This window comes from Xyrauchen texanus, chromosome 1 (genome assembly GCF_025860055.1).
Source record: "Xyrauchen texanus isolate HMW12.3.18 chromosome 1, RBS_HiC_50CHRs, whole genome shotgun sequence".
Lineage (NCBI taxonomy): Eukaryota > Metazoa > Chordata > Actinopteri > Cypriniformes > Catostomidae > Xyrauchen > Xyrauchen texanus.
Genome location: NC_068276.1, coordinates 20,509,206 through 20,526,983, shown reverse-complemented (window position 1 = coordinate 20,526,983; position 17,778 = coordinate 20,509,206). Strand labels below are relative to the sequence as shown.

Here is a 17,778-nt window from a genome sequence, read left to right as displayed (position 1 = left end):
TCAGCCCGTGAAATGCACAACATCATTATCATCGTATAGTCTGGCCAATCGCCAGGGCCGTTTCTAATTATAAGATGTACAAGCAGCCGCATTGGTCCCCCACACCACCAGGGGACCCCACAAAGCAATGTCTGTTTTTTTTTCTTTAATAAACAAAAGGATGCTTGTAGGTTAAGCATTAGGTTTAGATTAGGGTTAGGTTAAGGGCCTCCAAGTAGGATTTCGCTTAGGGCCCTTATATACTCAGAAATGGCCCAAACAATCGCAAGTAAGCTTTGTCGTCATCAGCATTTGTGCAGCTGCTTTTGAGCAAAATCATTGGCTGTGCCTGGCGGCTGGTCTTGAGTCGCTCTCACTGTACTTTTATGGCAAACATCAAGGTGACGTAGCAGTGGCGCCTACTGAAGTCAGACAAAATTTCTAACTGACATGCACTGCTTCCAGTCAGATGCTGCTCAGTCTCTGCAGCCCTGGAGTCGAAACACACACAAAATGTCCAATAAAAGAGCTGTTAGATTGCACTAAGATTAAGTGAATGATTTTCAGATTGTCGTGTGATCCTTACATTAACTTATTCATGGCTGCACCATCTTTGATTTGTAATGGTAATGACAACGAGGCTGTGAGGGACATTCTTACAGTTTCTTCAATGGCACACAAGGTATAAAGCTATAAAAAGCTCCTTGATCACATCTGATTTTCCACAACTCATGTTGTCTGGAGTTTTTTGTCCACTGAATGTTCTTAGAAAGATGTTTTTTTCAATATTTTGTCCTCGGAACGATCCAAAAACTCTTTAAACTGCAGTTCAGTCCATTGAAGAGACTGTACATCTATCCCTCACAGTCTCGTTGTCATTCCCATTAAAAATTAAAGAAGGCGATGATGTGAATACGGTCTATAGCAGTCCTCATGAGGGGACCCTCTCCATGTAGAGTAAAACAGCTTTTATAAGCTCACTGATGTGACTGGATTCTTGTGGTCATAATTTCATTTATATATTTCTACATCACAATTTATTTATTTAGGATTTAAAAAATTTCCATCAGGAAATAAAAAATTGAGAGCACCTTTAAAATAACTGCAATAGGATATTTTTATCTAAATCTCCCAGACCCGAATAGCATTGTAGCATTATAGTATAGTATCTAAATGGCTGTTCAGATTTACACATATAAATTTACCAGCCATGTAAACAACAGAAAAGTCATAAAAAAGACAGTATGGCTACATGAGTGCAGAACAAGTAAATAGGCAGACAAAAGGGAGCTCTCTCAGAGGACAGAGGATTGAACTGAATTGAACTCTCACACCTCCTGTAATAGTCTGAGAAGCATTTTAAAGCTTCAGCCTGACACTCCTATCTACGGGGATTCTCAATGTCACTGTAAGGGACACAGTGTGAACAGAGAGACACTTACACGGCTCTATACGCTTGATGCTTTTACTCTATGACACAATGGGTCTGCACACACAAAAATGCACAAACACAACAGAATACAATGATCTCAAAACAGACATCTGACCTGAAAATTCCAAAATATCTATTGTGGTCAATATTATTTCAGTTTTCATTAGTAAGCAAAGCATTACTATGACTTTTGCTCATAGTTATATGAATGAAAATGCACGCAGTATGATTTTAAATTGGATGGCTGCGGTCTCAACTCCATTTGCAGTCTCCGTTTATTGGGCCCTCATTCATAAAACATGAGCAGAACAAATTTTTTGGTAAATCGTTTTCGTATTTACAAAACTTTAGTCGGTCAAACAAAATGTACAGTACACCTGCTCCCGATCATGTGTAAATCGTGCATAAGACACCCGAATGTGTTTTTTTCTTTCAGACAAACTACCATGACCACATTATGATAGAAGAAAAATTAAATAAGTAATTAAAACATTTATTAATAATTAAATGAATGACATTTGTAATAAAAAAAAAATTGAATAAATAATAAAAAATGTTGGAATGCCCACTGTCCTAAAGCTTGCAAATCTGTAATGTCTTACAGCATTTCGGTCAAAGACATTCTTCAGGCATTCTGTTAATTTCTTTGAAGATTTATCCTGCTATAAGGGAAGTACAGTGTATCACTGTTACAGTCTTGGATTTACTTGAGAAGTTTCTCCAATGACGATGGCGACGCGCTCAACTGAACCAGAGAAGGTTCATGGTGGTAGACATCCTCCTGCCGGCATGAACTGAACATTATTTACAATAAAGCTTCGTGTCAAACCATTTTTATTGACCTCTTGGACTTTAATTCACCAAAGAACCTCTGAAGACAGTATACATGTGATGAAGTTTCTCACTTACTTTTTAGAATGAACATGTGAGTGTTTGCTAAATCAATATGGAGTTTGAAATAAAAGTTTGGGCAGAGCATGTTCATTTAATCCAACCAATCAAATCTGGAGTAAGTGTATTTAAGGCGCTGCTCCTGTGTCCTGCAACAGTTCTTCTGACATCCCTCCACCACCCCAACTCTACATTCATGGCTAGTTACCTCTAAATCAGATAAGGAAGTCCGGCCGGGGGTTCCTCGGGCTCGGGTCAAGTCTCGAGCTCGAGCCCTCCATTATGGACAGCGAGCCAAATATGTTTAACTTCTCTTCATTCATAGATTGCATGAACATGTGAACTTGTTAAATTTCATGATATGAATGCACTCCATTCAAAAAAATAATATATTACTGTTTGCATAGATGTTAAAAGCTTCCTATTCTCATTTACTAGCAAGTCTGAAGCCTTCCTTATATGGTGTTTTTATGGGCATTGATTTATTATGAAAATTTTGAATGAAGGTGCTCGCACGCTCTATTTATGAAAGTTTAAAATTCACTAGCATCAGGGACGGATTATGACTTGCATTATCTCCAAGGGCCCCCCTCCAAAAGTTGTTGGGGGTGTTGTTTTAGTTTTCATGGCCAAAAGTTGTTGAGCTGGTGTTTCGTTTTCATTGTTGGTGGGTTTTCGAGTGGGGGGGAATCGCCAAACTAGATCATGCAACCTTAAAGCCCAGGACCCTCCCGGGCAGTCAAGTGCCCCTGGTAGTCACTGGCCCCATTGGCTCGGTCGTTAATCCATCCATGACTAGCATATACACATTTTACTTACAAATCTGGGGAATACAAACACTATTCACATACAGATAATGGATTCGCTGCACACCCCTAATCCCAAGCTATATCAAGGGACCAGGATATCACTTTGGGGTGAGAAACCACCTATCAACCACCCAGAACACACTAGCAAGAACACCTTAACAAGCACATAGCAATCACTTTGAACACCCTAGCATCATAGCGACAATTGTGCAAGGGTAAGCATTACTTTGGAATGCTCTTTCAAAGGAGGTGAGGTTTCTACACATATCTGGGGGCTGCAGCCTGTCTGGGAAACGCTTTCATTTCAGAGCTCTTCTGTGAAGGGGTTTGTTTTTGGAAACTTTTTACAAAGTCTCTGGATAGTGCCTCTGGAGACACCAATGTCTACAGCCACGCACAATAAAAATAATGACTCTACATGGCCATGCTCCATGCTTCACAACCACAGGGGGTTTCAAGCATTTTCTGCTTCGTAAACTAAATATACTTGCATTTTTACGACTACCAGAACACTCTACAGGTTCAGCTATAACACAGAGGCTTCATTGTGAGGTAAGTTGATGTTTGTCAGTTGTGACTACACTTTGTAAGGAGGTAGCAACATAGCACAAGTTTCAGACAGTATGGATATAATAGAGGACCTATATTAGTACTTAGTCCTTTTGTTAATATTAGAGACCACAAAATCCTACCTTCCTGTCTGTCCCCTCTTCAAGCTTTTTTTTTTCTCTTCAAGCTTTTTTGCTTTCTCTTTGTCAGATCAATACACCATTGACAAACAAATCATTGAGATTCTAATGAGTATGAGTGTCTGCTCTGTATATGGCGACACTGTTGATACATTGGGCTGCACTGTGGTCAAGCTCTTATGCCTTCAAGGTGACAGCTGATGATTTATATATCACTAACGGCCTTCACAATTTAAGCCCCACACATAGTGTACATACAAGGTCCAAAGTCATGTGCAAAGCTGTGTGTTTTTCCAAAGCTGGAGCTTCAACCCCCTCACTCAACATGTGCATAGAATGCACATGAGGAATTGCTGTTGATATCAGCTAAAGTATTTCCAGTAAGAACCATGGAAACATTGTCAGGAACAGATTTGGAATGTACAAATTTAAAATTAGAACATGATGAAAATAACATCTGAATGAAATTGTGACTCACGTTTAAAAAAAAAAAAAGTTAACGAATTTGTCAAGACCATTGTTTGGTGTGTTTGGAACAAAACAGACATCAAGTAAAACAGGCCATCAGTAGCAAATTATCTTATGTCATGATCCTGCCATTTTTATCTTGTTTTATTCTTGTTGTGGCAGGGCAGTGTTGGGGAAGCTACTTTGAAAATGTAGTTTGACTAGCTACAAGCTACTCAACATTTTAAGTAGTTAAGCTACAGTCAAGCTACTCAACATTTTAAGTAGTTAGTTACACTACAAGTTACTATCAAAAAGTAGCTAGCTACATTGAAGCTACTTTTTGAGGCATATATCAAACCAATAATATTAATAACAAAATTTACACTAATGGCATTTATTAATTAATGTATTAATAAAATGTGTGTAATTAAAAATATTAAATGGATTTAATACATGTAATGAATAGTAACATTAATACAGTTAATAATGGCCATACAATAAAATACAACAGTATAAAATAAAAAACAACATTTTTTATATTATAGGCTACTTCACGCTTTTCAGTCCTGCTGTGGCCAGGTGCAGCCTACTTCCCTATTCTCCTTGGGTTGGGCTGTTTTGCTTTTGTCACATAATATTTAGTGTGGATAATATGTGACTTAAGAGCTTGTTTCTTCCCTCACCCAGGTTCATGCTTATTGTATTTTCTGACTTTTTTGACAGTGACATGTGACAGTGACAGTGCCAGCTTTACAGGTCACATAAAGAGGTTACTCTACAAATATTTGTTCTCTTTGTTCAGGTCCAAAAAAGTGGACGGATGGTCTCCCTAGATCAGGGGTCGGGAACCTATAAGTCACAAGCCACAAGTGGCTCTTTGTTAAAAAATCAAGTGGCTTGCCAGGTGTCTCACCATTCACCAACACATGATCATTTAAAACTTTCTAGAGATACTTTTCCTGCAGAAAGTGTGGGTGTGATTGCAAAGCTTGAAGTCAATGACAGTTTTGATTTCCTTTCTCCCGAATTTGTTGTACACCCTACTCCTGGTTAACAAGGTTTGAAATGAACATCCGCCAAATACTCTGCAAGATTTTTCACGCAGAGTATTTTGCTGATGTACCAGCCACTGTGGAAGGTGACCTGTAAGACTTCTTGGAGTGAAATATTACAAGAAATTAGACACAAAGATACGTGTTTGATGAAACGTGATTATATTTTGAAGAACAGATGAAAGAAAAGCCGCCGAAGCGTATCTGATTTGATATGTGTGCACAGTAAGCTGTGCTATTCACGAGTACAATAAAAGCGCTTCTACAACACATGCACGTTCATAGAGTTCTGGGTCTCGTTTCCCGATATCTATTGATCTTAGCTGTTAAGAGCATTTTCTACGAGTGATTTTATGAAAGTTTGTTATTTTTTATGTGCGCCCAGGGTGTGATATAGCACCAGCTAACATCAAAATGCGACGAGGCTCAATCCAGTACGCGAGCTCCTCGTCCAAATGTTTTTCATGCGCGAGTACTTTTGCTCATCTACCCGCAACAGGTGGATGACAAGTAAAACGTTTCGGAGTGACACATGACAAGAAATGCTGTTAGTCAAAAGGACGCACTTGAAGAAACACACTTTATTATATTTTTAAGAACAGACTAAAGAGAGCCATCAGTACTCGTGTCTGATTCTCTGTTTGTTCAGAGGTGTGCAATGGGACCCTGTCTCGTGGAGCAAGCCCATTTAAAGAGTTATCACTCCTTTTTATCTGTTTCATTCACTGAAAACTGTTTGCAAGAATAATGTAATTTATGAGAATGCTGCACATGATCTCCAATCATCTCGTGAGGTACCACGATGGAGCAGTTCACTTGTACGCATTGTGAGCGCATCTCAGCAGGTTCAGTAATATATACAGAGATCTTTGTATTAAAGAAATAAAGACGAAAGTGATTAAATCATAAAGTAAAACAAGACACGTTCACCATGAACCTAAAATTTTGTTCTATTTTCTTTTCTTTAGGCAGCATAAACTGTATTACCAAAATGCAATATAAACACATTCGATAATAACACACATTTGGCAGCATTTTGTGGGAACACAAGGGGATTTTTTAGGCTTATTTATTATGATGATTATTATAATTATCTTTACATTTATAATTGTCTTTAGTTCTTAATTTGCACCTGTTGCTGCATACTGATACTTGTGTGATGGCAAATGGGGCAGTTGGAGACGGTAAATGTTTGTATTTGGAAGGTGGTTATATAGAAGATTTTTTTATCACTTTAAACGCTTTTTCCGTTTAGTTTAAAGTGCGATTTGAATTTAGAAATGTCTTTTGTTTACATTATTCGTGTTTCACTAAATGTATTTAATTTTTCAAGCAAAATCAATAAAGCAAAAATATCAGAGATAAAAAAATCAGATAAATAAATCACAGACCTTGGGGGTTGACCGTATATTCGGATATCACAATATTTTAAATACGATTATTATTAAAATATTTTTTACATATCGCCCAGCCAAAAGGGAAGTTTAATTTTGCAAAATTAATTTAATGGAGACCCGCACAAACGCATGTTTAGTATTCATTTTTGCATATTTGTTTATATTGCCCATAGACAACTCAAAAATAAACATTTACTTTTATTGAATAACTTTGTTTTTGAAAATAGTAAATTATTCGTTTGTGGTATGGCTCTTTCAAAAAAAATGCATCAACTAAAAATGTAAAAATTGGCCTTTGTGAAAAAAGTTGAAAAACTGTTGCATAATAATACATGCCATAAATTATTTCTTTTACCAATCATTTTATTTATTTAACATGAAAATAATAGTTAATGTAATGCTAAGAAATTGAGAAATCAAACAGTTCTGCATGACAGTAATTATTATAATAATATATACTGTATATTTAGAAATATTATAATAATAATTCACTCACTGCTCCCAATAACGCACAGATAATGAGAAGTGAAATAAACACATTTAGAACAGAAATAAAATTCCTCAAAAGGCAATAATAACTTTTTGATTTATTTTATTTAAATACTAAAGGTAAATATGCTATTGTGTGATCTAGTAAGAACAAAGTGTCTGAAACATTCTTTGTTAAATTGCTGTTCGTTGATCTTCTTATACAAGTGAGCATAATAATCTCTCAGTAGATGATGGTAATTCACTATTTTCGTTTGTGATCTGCCGTTACAAAAGAAGAAGACGACGCTGCCTGATTCTGATCAGCAGACTGACATTTTGCCAGTAAAGGTTTGGCTTTTACGCAATAAGGAAGGCTATTAGTAATAATCTGACCAACATGATGTAACGTTTGTTCACGCTACACCGCTACTTGCTGGAAAAAGTAGTTTGCTACTGGAAAAGCTACTCTGTTTTAAAAGCAGTTGAGCTATTGTCAAGCTACTGAAAAATTTTGTTAAGTTAGTAACATCGCTACATGTAGTTATAGCTACTCCCCAACACTGTGGCAGAGTCATGACAGTTTTATCCTTAGGTTCATCCATGTGCTTGTGTTTTCTTCTGTCCCTCGTGTTTCACCAGGTTCTGCCCCGCAGCCTAATCAGCTTTGCTATGGCAGTGCTAATTAGTGCTGCTTTTGTTTATGGGCAGCACCTGGTTTCAATACTTGCATTTTCTTTATATTCTCTCCTTTGTCTTGTCTTTGTTGTTGGATTGTTTTGTTTCCCTTGCCCAGTTGGTTTGTTAATGTAAGTACCTTGTTCTCCAGATTTCCCCAGTTAGTTATTATTTGACCTGTTTTTGTCTTGTTGTTCTCTATGTTTCTTCATCGTGAGAGTTTATGTTTCCCTGTTTGCTTTTGTGTTTAAAAACATTTTAGTTATCACATTCCTGCACATGGATCCTCATACTCATAACAAATCTTTGACATAACGATCCGACCAGAACTGGACCCAGTAGGAATTAGTTTTTTTCTTGTCCCAACTTCCCCTCCATGATTTAGAGCCACGCAGGCTGAAAGAGACTTTAAGTTTCGGCAGAGTAAGAAGTGAGGGAGTATGCTATGGAGTTTTTGGTGCTATCTTCAGGATTGGGCCACAATCAGACCAGCCTCATGCAAACATTTAGGGCTGGTTTGAGTGAGCCCATAAGATCCTTTGTGCCTGAAGAGGGTGAAGGAGGAACTCTTTATGCCACCATCAATTTTGCAATGAATTTAGATGAGTTCATCTCAACTTGAGCTTCTGAGGAATTCCTTTCTTCATCCCAGCCAGAAGGCAACATTGCTCCCTCACTGGCAGTGGGCGCCTCTCAGGCTTCTCGACACCGTCATCAGAGGTAACATGCTGCCGACCGACAGGAGGCAGCAGCTGCTCCAGTTACCGAACGGCAGGAGGCGGTGGCCATTCCCGTTGTGGACCACCAGGAGGAGGCGGCGGCCGTTCCCATTGCCGACCACCACGGAGGTCGTTCCCCTGTCACTGCCAGTGCCCATGGCCACGGAAATCGCCACAGAGGATGTTTTCCTGTTGCCTGACCTCACTCCCATCCTGGAGCCGCATGTCCAGTACCCTGTGGCTATCGACAAGTCTATTCAGTTCCCTGAGCCTGTCCAGTTCCCTGTGGCTGTCGACGAGACTTTTCAAGCCCAGGTGTCAAGTCAAGACAGTATTATGGCAGAGGTGAGCTGTGCCTGTTCCACCGGGAGAAGCTTTGAGTAGCCTTTTTCCTTGGCATGGTCCACTTTAGTAAGGACGGCAGCACCTCTGACCTGAATGCATGAAGTATAAGGCACATGTTATGTCTTTGTGAGCTCTGTGTGGACCTTAGGGCAGAATGGTGCGCTTCTCCGTACCACGGTCTATTGACGATGACCGGTTTGCAAAAATCATTCATCCAGGCAAAACTTTTCTTACTCTTCTGCAGCAGACAACTAAAGAATGAGCTCTTCAACTGCTTTTGTGAGGAAGAGCACCAATTTGCAAACACGCGCAATTTAATTGCATAGAGGCATCTCATGGATGGTGCTCTAGCCTGCAAAATGGTGTTCATCACCAACTGAGCGCAGCTCATGAAGCACATACTGCACAGGCGAGGATGTTAGATCGGAAGTTCTTTGGGCTCACAGGGCTTGCACTGGCATGAGATCTTCCTCTAATTCTTCCAGCTCAAACTCACTGCCCTGTTATGCCTCCTTATATGCTCCCTTAACTTAGAAGATGCAGGCGGGAGGGCACTAGAGGCTGGATCTTCCCTCAGAACGAGGCTGATCCTAGAGCGCAACATACGGAGATTCATGCCCTCACACTGAGGGCAGCCAAGGCAGTGAACACCACTCTCATGCTCATCGGGTGGCAGGATTTGCAGCTCGCATAAGGAACACTTGCGGAACGACGTCTTTAAAATTACGCATATCATGCAAGTGGCTCTTTATATAATATTGTATATATATAAAGGATACAGTAACTTCAGCCAAAGCACTGTGGTAAGCAGGTAGGAGTTTCGCTGAAGCACTGCATTGATCAACAACAAGTATCTAAAGTGAAGAACCAGTTCACTGAGAGTGTCTTTGTACCACATTGTGGAGAACTCTTCACAGGAACATACAGGGGAGCAGAAAGCCTCTTGGTGTACTGTAGGCACTGAGCACAGGTGATGAGTCATCCTGTTCGCGTCTTGCTGAGAAGTACCGATGGCGAAGCAGAGAGGGTTCCAAGATGAAGACAAAGATTGCAGTCTTCATTTTGACTGACCACCCACTTATATAAGCCAACTGCACGCCTACAGGGGCAGGGTTCAGACCCCATTGCCAGTCAGAGGATTGCCGTGAATTTACAAGGATTTCAACAAGTTCATGTAGAAGGACACTCCCCATAGTGCTTACAGCAATGTTGAGTGAACTGAATCGAAAGGGAACTGTGTTAATTATAACCTTGCCTCTCATTAGTTGTAATTTAGCAGATGCCTTTATGCAGATGCCTTTAAAATGTGCCTTTAAATTTTATTACAGTACACTGAAGCACAAAAGATTTCCTCCACTTATGTGAATGATTCTCATAGAACACATGATTGCATACAATGTGTAGCTTGAATTCACCTTAAGTTGCTTTGAATAAGAGTGCCTACCAAATAAATGGTATAATGTAAATTTATTATAGTGGTAATAGAAATAAACTGCTAACACGGATAAACTGAGAAACTGAGTTGCCTGGCTCAGAGCTGATTTGTGAGGTAACTGCACTATGAAAATACACACAGACTCACAGGCAAACCGATGTTATTTTCTAAGTAATTCCTGATAGCTATAAGAACAGGTTCTACACCAAGATTTCACCAGGTTTTAACAGTGGGTACCTTACTCACAACTGTTCTTGGTATACTGTATGCTGGCATCTAAATAACTTTGTTCTTTAAAAATTTATTTTCAGTTTTACCAAAATAGTTCAGTAAATCCTGCAATTGCATTGTTATGAGTGTCCATAAAAATAGGGCCCTTGCTTGTGGTGGCAAGATATTACTACGTGATTATACCCTGGTGGTCTGTATCGAGGTAAAAACACATTTAGTTTTTTTGTTTGTTATAATTATGCTACTGGTAATGAAACCGACTGCAGTATAAGGTACATTTCAGGCCAACACTTCATTCTGCTATCCTTCCTGAAGTTCCCTACCTGAACTACTTACACAGGTTTAACTACTGGAAATTAACATGGGTTTCCACAGACATGTCACATCAAAGGAACAACTCACTTGTCAAGCCACGTGAAAGGCTCTTCTCCACTTAAAGAGCAACATGCAGGTTGAATTTATAACTGAATTAATACTTTATATTGTCTGCAGAGGTCTTTTAAAAACACATATGTAGAAATTACTAATTAAATCTCATTTGATGTAGAGATTTTGATGAAAATGTGCTAGGCTCTGGAATACGCCTTTCCCGCTATCAACGCGTCATATGACGTAGGGCGAGGCAAACAAAAGAGCTCGCGGTCAGCTCTCATTGTGGGTGTTGATGTAGTTAGAGCAGTACAGAAAGTTTTAGAGAAGCCATAATGGTAAATTATTGTGTTTGTGCTGGTTGCACGAATTCCAGCCTGTCAGGACATCGTGTCCATCATTTTCCTTCTAGAAAAAACAAGGCTTTTCGGTCTTGAGTAAACTTCACTGCCGCGTCTGTTACCACACACTCGGTCGTTTGTGGCGTACATTTCACTCCGGAGAATTATCGACCTGGAGATTTGTTGGAGTCTCGGATGGGATTTCGGAGTAAGGACCACGTGAGGCTGATTACTGATGCTGTTCCCTCGGCGCACTCAATGGAATCAAGTCCACCGTCAAAGTGTACACTGGATTTTGGCGCGGGCTGGACTGGAGGACAAAGTGCTAACGTTAGCAGACATTCTGTGCAACGAAAACGAGGATTTAGCAGAGTAAGTCTTACTTTTAATTATTTTAACTCTTAATTTTCTCATAATTATAGGCCTGTGGGCCATCATAGGCATGTTCGTCCACACCGGAGAACTCTGTTTCTTCATTCGCATTCATTGTAACCTGAGCTTGAACTTGACCAGACTCCCTCGCCCGTCGTCACTTCCGGTTAGTGCTTTATAGACGCGGAAGTTATTTTATCACAATTTATCTCAAAATATCGTTAATGGCTAAATATATATTACTCCAGTTCAGAAAATCTAGTTGATTTATCATCAACATACACTATGCTATATAGGGGTGTCCAACCTGCATGTTGCTCTTTAAGATTATTGAACAACTGAAGAGGAATAGTCACTACATTCTCCATACCCTGGTCAGTCAATTACCTTCAAGAGGGAAGCAGGAGCTCTTTGATGATACCTGAGACAGAGGACATGAACTCTTCTCTACTCTTTTGAGTACTACAATTGTCTAGTTAAAGCTGAGGTGTGTACTTTCTGCCCCACCAGCACCATCAAATGGAATTGCAAAAATAAACATTGTTTACAGACAGCTTTCCAAACCGATCGTTGCACAAACTCATGTCATTAGTTGAGCCAATGCTATTGTGTTGGGCTAGCCAGGCATTTTAAACAATCAGAGGAATTTTAAAAGTGCCACAGAGCCACAATGTTTACACTTATTTGGAAAACAAAATCTTCAGAAATAAAAATGTTTTGTCAAAAGTGAGTGGCAAGTGTATGTCCCCTCTTGGCATCAAGAATGCTCCTTTGAGTGATTCATCCCGGCACTGATGCTATCAGTGAAGAAAAGTGGCATATGTGGTCTCACCTGTATATTCACACCTACAAAAGACAGACTCAGGGAGGGGAAGGTCAGAAAAACTCCCTTACACTGTGGCAATGAACCTGGGATGTCTATAGTCCCCAGGGAGTAACACTATGACAGGTGGGTTATTTCTGAAGCTTGTCTCTGGGGCTATAATCCTGGGACATGGGTACCGAAGTACAAGATGACAAGATCCGATGAGATGGGTGAATGTGAAAGACAGACAGAGAGGAAAAGGCAGACAGGCAGAAAATGAATTTTCCCTTATGAATGCATGCAAATGTTTGCCTGGCAGGAAGCAAGTAGTTCTATATATTCCTGTGTGTTTTTCTGTTCAGTGCATGACTGGACAGCTTTTGTTTTACATAAAGCAATTAAAGAGGTTCAGATGTTCACAATAATGTCAAGAAAAACTAATGGTTAAACCAACAAAAGTAACAAATCACAACTAGAAACCCCCAAAACTATTGGTTTGACAGTTTTATTTACTGAAGGTGGCGAGTCCTTCCAATTGGGTACAATCAGTTCTGACAAAACATTGACTAAACACAGTCCTGGACCCTACTAATACCTGCGCCAGGCACCCCAATTCATATTTATGAGAAAAGCCCCACAGAGAATCAAGAAATTAAGTATAATGCCCCTCCACCCGAATGCACTCCTTTGCAGAGTCACATCATCAATTTCTCTCCAATGTGTTGACTTTAAATCAGTTGTCTTCCTGTGTACATCACCTGATGTGATCAGAAAGGGCATTGTGGAAGTGGATTCCAGATCAACTAAGATGTACAATATAGGCTTATATTTTAAGATGTATGAATTAAACAGAATCATATGCAAAGTAATATATTCTTTACATATGGAGTCTGCGGGTGTTTTGGGTTTGCTTTGTGTGTGTGTGTGTGTGTGTGTGTGTGTGTGTGTGTGTGTGTGTGTGTGTGTGTGTGTGAATGCATATGTGTTTGTGGATGTGTGCAATTGTTGTATAAAATATTGGATTGCAAGCAAAGTACCTGAGCGATGACAACATGGATTAACAAAGATAATTTAACCCTCCATCTTCAATTGCCTCATGGGTGGAGTACAATAGGATTTATTAGCTAAAATCCAGCATCAACACACACTGAGACACACACACACACACACACACACACACACACACACACACACACACACACACACACACACACACCATCCTCTAATACAACGGGACAAGGTTTCAATTAATTTCATTTTCAAAAAGCAGATTAAAATGTCTGGATAAATGTTTGCAGTGTAAACATTTCAATAACACACGATGTCATTCAACTAATTTACCCTCATTTTGGTCTTTAACGACGTTTTGCGCAATTATGCGTGAAGCTCTGCATTCCGATGATGTCAGCCGTATTGCGTCATCTCATCTTATTACAGTGTCCACTTTTTTACCTAATACACGCATCTCGGGTGCGTTCCTATCCAAGTCCCAGTTACGCATAACTCCTGCTTCTCTTTCCACTGGAAAGGAATGTGGAGACATTATGTCGCAAAATCTCACCACAGAAAGTGATTCAAACACGAATCCGCTTGCCACGATTCCACAACTTACGACGGAGGCTCAAAATCATCCCTCATTAATTAATCAATACTTTTAATCAGCTCAAGGCAAACATGACTCAGCAACAGCTCATACAAATAACATGACAAGCTGTTCGTGCTGATCAATGTGCCTCAACATATCATTGCATCTGACATGTAAAACTGGATTTCTTCTAGCAAAGACGCAGCATTTAAATGTCACAACAAGACTCTATTAACAGTGCATTTTGAATAACTGTGTAGTGAGTTGTATATGGTCAATGACTCTATTTCATGCAAATGCTTGACTTAATTAGTTGAAATAACTTGATTTATAAGATGCATGCGGAGTGATGCGCGGAGCAAATACTGAAGTTCTGTTACACATCACAGCCCATATCTATAGAGCCTCGGGCTATGAGCTTAATCTCTCAACTACATAACAGCAAAACTCCAATACTGCAAGCATTCAAATAATCTGTAATGGCATTGCCAACATGTATTTTAACCTGCACAAGAGGACATTTGTCATACCAAGAGAAGCCAAACAGTCATATATGGCTGTTTTTAAAAGTCTATTTTTACTCCGTAGATTAACGTCTATTAAAGTGCTCATCATTTGCTATTTGTTTGTCAAATTAGACTTGTTTACATGCACAAGTAACGATAAACAATAGATCGATGTGGCTTTCATGTACTTTTTCTTCACATGAGTCACCGACCACGTGAAAAACGCATCGGAAAGATACCGATTGCAGTTGATTAAATGTTTATTTACAAAGGACGAGGTAATGCGAAATGATAAGAAAACATTTTATAATCCATCAAAAGTGAATCATACAAATAGACACAGCTACAAGTGTTATCTCCCACGTGCAAAGCAAAATATTATAGTAATGCTTAACTTACCCATCAAGGAATTGTTTTGACCATCTCCTACTGGTCATGGACGCATTCTCGCGTTTGTCCTCTCTTATTTGGTGTTCGTTCACTTTCGTTTATCACGAATTCCTCAAAAACGCGAGCCCGTGGCAGGACGAGGCTCGTACTCATTCAGACTGAAGCGCGGCGAGAGAGAGAGCGCGCGCGCGTTGTCATCGTCTGCAACCAGCCGCATTTCAAACAGACGCGGTGCTCCACCGGCGATCTGCTTTGCAGCTGCGTTCTTGCGCACGGTCGCGTGTTGCGAGGGTGGTGGCCAGACAGTTTATCTTGAACGCATCTCACATAACTGGACTCGGAATGTGCAATTAGTGCACGATTGATGACATTTTGCACCTATAGAATATTGCAAATAAAAACAGAAAGATCTTCTAATAATAAGTCTTACTATTTGTGCATGGAGAGGAATTGTAGTGCTAAACTTGAGATGATATATCAGAAGTTCCTTAGCCATTTTTATAATAGCACTCTCATTATAATCCTCATTACGCAATGCAAGTTACTCAATGATGACTCTCATTAGATTCTTGTTACTGCCAAATCACTGGTTTACAACGATCTTTTGATTTAAATCAGTATAAATTATTGTTATTACAGTTAAGATTCTAAGATTATAATTATATTATAATTCTGTTCTATAACAAATAGAATGCAGAATAAACTAAATATACAAGTCCAAAAATATGAATGATACAATAATAATAACAATTAGGATTATTATGATTTTTATTATTACATAAATGATTTCACATTAAAGTCATTAGAATAAGACTCCTCTCTTTATGTTAATAGGGATGGGGGAATTGAATGCGTTATTAATGAATACAAATTCTTAATGATCATGAAAATTATGTTGCAATACAGAAATCTTAATGGTCCTAAAATAGGTTTCGTTTTCTTAAAGATTTTTTTTTTCTAGTTTTCTTTTTCAGTTGATTGACTGATTTTGGCATGAAATATGATCCAGACCTTTCTTGATAGGTCACATACCTAGAATTCAATGACACCCCAAATTCTGAGCAATGATAGATCAATCAGGAAGACTCGCAGACTTGAGTGAAATTTAAGATAACATTTATTTGATGAATATAAAACAGAATAGTAATGTCTTTCTTTGGCATAGGCCCCGTCTGACTGTCCGAAGAATTTGTACTCAGACCATCATATCCTGCCGGAGACAGGAGGCAGGGACGAGGGGCCTTCCCCCATGCAGGACGGGACCCAACTGGTGGTGGTGGGGTGGTGGGGTGGTGGAGGTTACCATGTTAGCACACTGAAACAGCAATGTGATAGATTGTGGGCAGATTTATAAAGCAATGGCTTACATGTGATTGGCTAGGAATTACCCAGCTAATGGTGCGATGATGTACAACTGCTAGTCTTCCCGCTAGAACAACGCTGCACATACATTTACTTTCCCAAGTTGGAGGCGGGCCTTCAATAGAACTAGAACCACGTTGGTTGTGGAAAGCAGTGTCAAGAATGTCAAATATGGCTTGATTGCACACTGTAGATTGCATTACATGTCACATGATCCGTGAGACTGCGACATTGAAGTGGACCCGTGAAGCGGGCTGAAGAAATCAGGTACTATTTCACTATAAACAATGGTTCCATTCACTGCAAACACCATATAACAACTTGTGTTATGATAAACCATCCCGTCGCCAGTGCTCAGTAGCCTACTCTCTTATATCACAACTAGGGTGACAAGTCCCCTATAAAACCGTGATCGTTCCTGATTTTACGAGCCGTTTTCCACATCCCGATACTGTGCCAGAGGCGGCGAGAGGGTCAAAATTCACTCTGGCTGCCCTGCCAACAACGCTATCTAAGATTCTGATTTGGATGCTCTGACATAGTTGAAATAGGCGGCAATGTTCATTCGAAATGCTTGTTTTTGGGAAAAATAAACAAAAATATAAACAATAATATTCACTTCATCAACTCACCTGGCACACCAACAATTTCGTTTAGTTTTTTTAATATATCCCTGTAAGCAAACAGGGACAGATCATATATTACAGGAAAATCCGCCACGGCAATAATCAGTTTCTCCTCCATTTTGTCTTCAGAACTAATGTTTGGTGGGAACCAAAGTTTACACTGTTGTGTTCTCTAGACTTCGCTAAAGCGGAGCACTTCTACACTCCAATTAGTTGCCGCCGAACTGCGTCAAAGATCATTACCATAATGTTGCCGGCACTTCAAACTTTCCTCTGATGCCCACACCGCCCAAGATGCGCCTCGCCGCTTCTCGCCACCGAGAGACGCTGGCTGCCATAGAAAAAAATTACTTCCGGTCGATTTGACGCTCTAAAGTTAGAGTTGGGTTGCCTTTTGTTCTGATAATTAGACTTAGCGATACTTTTTATGAACGCTGCTGTGTTTCGTAGTTTTTCTGTCATGAAAAAATTAGAGAATTGTTCATTATTGCATTCTAAGCAGTGCATATTCGGCTGTGCTAAACTTTCTCGTTCACCGCCCCCTCCCACCCCCTCTGTTGCTGTCTGTCAGCCAAAAAGAAAAGTTTACTCACCTGGTAGAAGACATGGAGGAAGGGATGATAAGAGAGTTGAAGAGCACAGGTCAAAGTAACGAGGATATTGGGCAATGTATCTAGCTTCTCTTTGATTTTAATTCCGCCTGAAGCGGTCATATCAGTAATTGTTCCAGACTTTTTCCGGACTGCGCGTTCCCATGACAGTAAAGATTTCAGTGTCTCTTATCTTCTATCAAATGCCTTGAAAGAATAACCCCAGGTAAATGTAGTCCAATACAAATAGACATGCT

At 39.6% G+C, this 17,778-nt stretch overlaps 1 protein-coding gene across 1 annotated transcript in view; it reads right to left on the bottom strand.

Annotated features, from left to right (window-relative positions):
- The window catches only part of LOC127647531 (5-hydroxytryptamine receptor 2C-like), a 166,378-nt gene extending 151,217 nt beyond the window's left edge, over positions 1-15,161 (bottom strand). The window contains exon 1 of the mRNA XM_052131808.1: positions 14,953-15,161. The gene's annotated coding sequence lies outside the window, so the exon portion shown is untranslated. The remainder of the gene's footprint in view (positions 1-14,952) is intronic.
- Positions 15,162-17,778: the final 2,617 nt, after the last annotated feature.